Source organism: Daucus carota, chromosome 1 (assembly GCF_001625215.2).
Source record: "Daucus carota subsp. sativus chromosome 1, DH1 v3.0, whole genome shotgun sequence".
Lineage (NCBI taxonomy): Eukaryota > Viridiplantae > Streptophyta > Magnoliopsida > Apiales > Apiaceae > Daucus > Daucus carota.
In genome coordinates, this window is record NC_030381.2 from 607,976 (window position 1) to 612,975 (window position 5,000).

General features: G+C 41.1%; 1 pseudogene; it reads left to right on the forward strand.

The window, feature by feature from the left end:
* LOC135150744 (protein RADIALIS-like 1) overlaps positions 1 to 5,000 on the forward strand; it is a 7,872-nt pseudogene that overhangs the window by 909 nt on the left and 1,963 nt on the right.

A 5,000-nucleotide genomic window follows, 5' to 3' on the forward strand; every position in this document is an offset into this window, starting at 1 on the left:
TATGCACTTTTGGAAGAACTAGGTCTGGCTGGAAAAATCGACTCTATTGGGCTATGTGATGAAGATCCACTATTCTGTTATGGAAGGGCTAACTATATTAGACGATAATGGTATGGTTGTCACATGCTGTCCTGAGAAATTCTATCAATAGTTGGAGAACTCATTGACTTGGATATCTTATATAGAGCCCCGAAAGCATGCTAGTATACCTTGGGTATGGATACGAGTGATATATGCCCCAGAAGCTAAGAACTTCTTTCGTCTATGTGCTATACCAGAAAGCGAGTAAGTATACCTTGGGAAGGTAAAGAAAGCAGTATCGAAGCCGGCCACTGACTTAGAGAACAGGTCCCCCCCTTTTCGAGTGAAGAAAGGAGTCGGTGCACTTCGGCATAAGCCTTACTATTCATCTAACTCTGTTAGCAGTCCTCCTCAGGGAAAAGAACAGTCCACGCATGAGCAAGTATTAAACTCTAACAGAACCCGGGGTTAGTAAAGATAGTTTACCTCCCCTGCCCACGAAGTACGAAGTGAGGGAGGTGTGCTTTCGTGCTTTGAACTAACCTTTACGCACTGAAAGCTCACGAAGGGACTACTTCCTTTCGATTTGAGGACTTTGATTGAATGAGATTCTAGATATCAAAACAGGAAGTTGCTATTTGAACTCGAAGCAACTGACCTTAATTCCCCCCTGGTCTCTATCCTTAAGGAAGTAATGCTTTTGCCCTTTTGAGTGAGTCCTTTGGAGAACGGACTGTTACTAATCGGAAAGAATCCTTGATCTCATCCAGGGAACGGAAACACAAGCTGTTGGTGGCTAAAAAGCACCCGGCTTGAAGCATCTTGGTGGTCTGGCTCATGGTAGGTTTTTTTGTTTTACATGCGGCCTATCGAATCGAAGCGAACTTAGGCCTTTTTGGTCCTATCGAATCTTCCTTTTCTGTATAAGAAGAGGTAAGGGCACGTAGCGTTTCACTCAACACTTCTTCTATTAGATAGGGGATGTTACCCAGACTTAGACCCTAAGTCATTCTTAGCGAAGCGACCAATCATAAGAATGAGATACGGACCTCCCGTCTTTTTCAGTCTCCCTCCTTTCCCTTCATTCTAAGTAAGTAGCGGTCCAAGTCTCCTTCCCGACCGGGGGGTAACAAGGGATAACTCCCAAAGAAGTAGTGTTTCATCTGCCCGATCCCTTACAAATTATTCTTAGCTCTGAAGCATTCCCTCCGAAATCAGTCCATTCAAGAATAATAACAGGTGTTGGCCCCGTTCCACTAGATGAGAGGAAAGAATCTTTCGCTTATGTGACTATAGGTCTTTTCCCTGGAGGCAATAATGGCTAGGAACAAAAGCTAGGAGTTAGCAGATTTAGATAAAGCTTGCTCGTGGCTTTACCTGCTCTTATCCATTGACGGGACTTCTTCAGCTAATGACTTAGGGAACCTGAAGGGCAAGGAAGAAGACTTCAAAGGACGACTAGATTATCTCCTATCATCTTTCGCTTCTATGCCTACAGGGCTTATCCCTGGATGGAATAATGTCTAGGACCTATTGTATTGGGTACAAGAGTTACCAGATGAATCGAAAGCTCGAAAGAGCAAAAAACTTATTTAGAGAAAGAATGATTAAATTCTTTACTTAGCCTGAAGGGCAATAAACGAGAGACTGAAAAGGAAGGTACCTCGAAACAAAAAGAAGGAACTCTAGCATCGGTCTATCGCTATACTACGACGAGGGTTGTTCTACCGACCGGCCCAGATGCTGACTACCTTAGCGTACGTCGCTCGGGGCCTACAAACCTCTCGTTAGCTCCATCCCTTCTTAAGCCTGTAACATATTTAGGTCAGCGGAGAAAGCGTGTCCCTCATCTGATGATGCAGGGGACCCGTCGACTTTCTCCCTCATTGGCTCGGGACGCTCGTAAGGTGCTTATTACGGGGGTACGGATACAACCCTTCATAGCACCTAAACTACGCTTTTTAGAAAGCCATAGGCAAGTTTAAATCAATATTCAATCTAGAAGAGAACCAGCCTTAGTAAACTTACAGGAAAGAAAGGAACCTAATAAACTCAAGCATACAAGGAATGTTGAGCTTACTTGCTTCTACATCCACTGGAACGGTACTGAAGCCGGAAGGCTAAGGACCGAGAATAAGAAACAACCTAATAAATAAAAAAAGGGAGTAGAACTTGCTTTTGCACCTACAGCTTTTATCCATTGAAGGAATAGAGTTGAACAACTCTTCTTTCTTAGGTGTTCTCAGTCGGCGAAGCCTCACAGCGCTTGCTCTATTAGTACCACAAAAGCAACATACTATGGCTTGTATTTGCTATGGGACGAAGCCAATCACACATTTAGACTTTCGACCAGATAAAGATATCCACAGCTGAGGAAGAGCAGGGATAATCGTAGACTAAGAAGAGAGGACGCAAACACATTTAATTGGACAGCTTTTATCCTTTTATATTTGCTATTTTCTTGTATAATTTTGAACAAGTTATGAAGGTTCAACCCAAAGCTGAATGAGTTGCGTAATGCGTCAGACGACTCTAATTTAGAATAAAAATATATATGTATCATTTAGTACATCATTTGGCAGATTTTTTGAGACCTCTAGCATTACTCGTAGAATATCGGATTGAGGCACCCTGTTAAGAGTTGTTCATGAACAGTCACTGGATATCGGCCCACATAAGATAGTGTTCTCAGAAAACAGAGATTGAGAGTCTGACTACTAACCTTACAGATAAGAGAGCTTTTCTATGAAGTAGATTTTTCATTGGAGGCTTATCCTCAAGGGCTCTAAACCACCAGAATATGTACTTCTTGATATTTTAGTTAGGTTTGTGATCCTATTGAATATAACTATACAAATGTGGATAATTTTGATAAGTTTGGGTACAGAGTATTTATATTAAATAATAAAAAGAGAGAAGTAAATTCACAAGTTAGTTTCTATGCTATTGTCATTATCTCATAGCTACTACCTTTTATAGAAAATCAAGATTTTATACCAGATCTAAAAGATTAATGATTAATGATCGTATGGTTATAAGACACATACATTAATTATGGGTAGGTTAACAGTGTTTTAGAAAGTCAGATCATTAGAACTTGTATAAGCACACTGGCATGAGCCGCATGACCCCATCTCACATCCTCTACTCCAGGAGCTTATATAAGAACAAGAATTGTCACTTCTTTGCAGATATCAACTCTTCAAACTCAAAGAGTTCTCTTCTTTTTTCCTTCCAAACATTCTACTTGGACTTAAAATTTTCACTTCATTCTTCATTTGCATGGTAGCTATGTCTTCACGTGGCACTGGCTCTTGGACAGCAAAGCAGAATAAATTGAAAGGGCTCTGGCTGTGTATGATAAGGACACACCTGATCGTTGGCAGAATGTCGCCAAGGCTGTTGGCGACAAGACAGCGGATGAAGTGAAGAGGCATTATGAAATCCTTGTGGAGGATGTTAAAAGAATTGAGAATGGCAAAGTGCCCTTCCCTATGTACCGAACCACTGGAGGCAGTAGCCAAGTCTCCATGCATGATAATGAGGAGAGGTAGACTTTTGATCTATATTTCGTATCCTACTAACTACAGTTTTATCACATAATATAGCTAATGATCACCACGATACGTAAAGTATCATGTTAACCTTATTGTACAGGTCAAGACGAGGCCAGTTGATGGTAGATTTAGTGCATGATGCTTATGGATTTAGTTAAATGTTCATCTAACAATATAGGTAAACACCTGGCATCTAGGCAATACCTTGGACGATAAAACTTGTTATCTCACTTCCAGACAAGCTCTTGACTGACAATGAAACGACACATTGATAATTACTTGCAACCAAGCCCACAATTACCAGTCACTACTTAACAATTCACATACTAGTCAATAGGGACTCACCGTCCAACACCATAGACAAAAGAAACAATTAACATCTTTTCTATTTGCTTTATCAAATGAATTTCTGACATAGAGAAAGGTTCGCTTGTCCAGAGTTCTCAAGGCAAGGTTCAACTCGATTCAAAGAAGTCTAAGCTTTTACGAGTCTTCCACTGTCCTAGGAGAGAGAACATAAGCTGTACTCCAGAACTCTTGTTTGGCTTTCCCAACAGACCATACTTTGGTTTTACGCACTCATGTTATTGATAGAACTGAAACTTATCTTGAATCACTTATCGGTATATCTTTTATAGTTTAAGTTCTTGGGGAGTAAGTTCGTATATATGCAATAACTTAATTATCAGACCCTAGTTACATAACACGGGCTACTAAATTAACACATACAGACAGACGCACATTGTTGTCGTCTATTGATACATTTGTTCATGCAGGATGAAAAATCGGAAGCTCTGGTGATTAAAGTCAGATAATGTAGACAGCAGCAGAGCCTGTGGTTTACCCATAAGAAGCAAGGGCATGTACATCAGTAGATCGAAGCACCAGGTTCCTGTCGTTTACCTTGAAGCAGGCAGCACACCACCCGCAGTTAAAGATCGAGAAGCACCAGCAGTCAATCCAGAACCCGGCGAGAAAGATTTCAAAACTCTCCGTTGTGTTAGCAAATCATACGAGTCATAGTTGTTTAGCTCTGAGTCCGTGATTAGTCAGCAGAAAGAAGAAAGCTATACTATCTCCATTAGTTGTCATCTCCTAGTAGTCGCCATCTCCATCCACTACCCCCCTCGATGACCGAACCCGAATTCCTCCCAAAGTTTTTTTTCCTTACCTATCCTCATAAAAAACCCTCTTGCAACTCACTCGGTCTAGTATCTATAACCTCTAAGTCCCAATAGACTGAAATTAGTACTTATACCCATAAAGCAAGAACTCGACCCGGCTATAACCCGTGTTATATGCTTCTTAAAGAGCCATAGCAAGAAAAACTAAATAGCTAAGTTGCTTAGTGGAAGGCTGCCTTATCGAGATAGAGTCAGACTCTACCAACAGAGACCGTGACCTTATCGCGGGTGAAAGCGC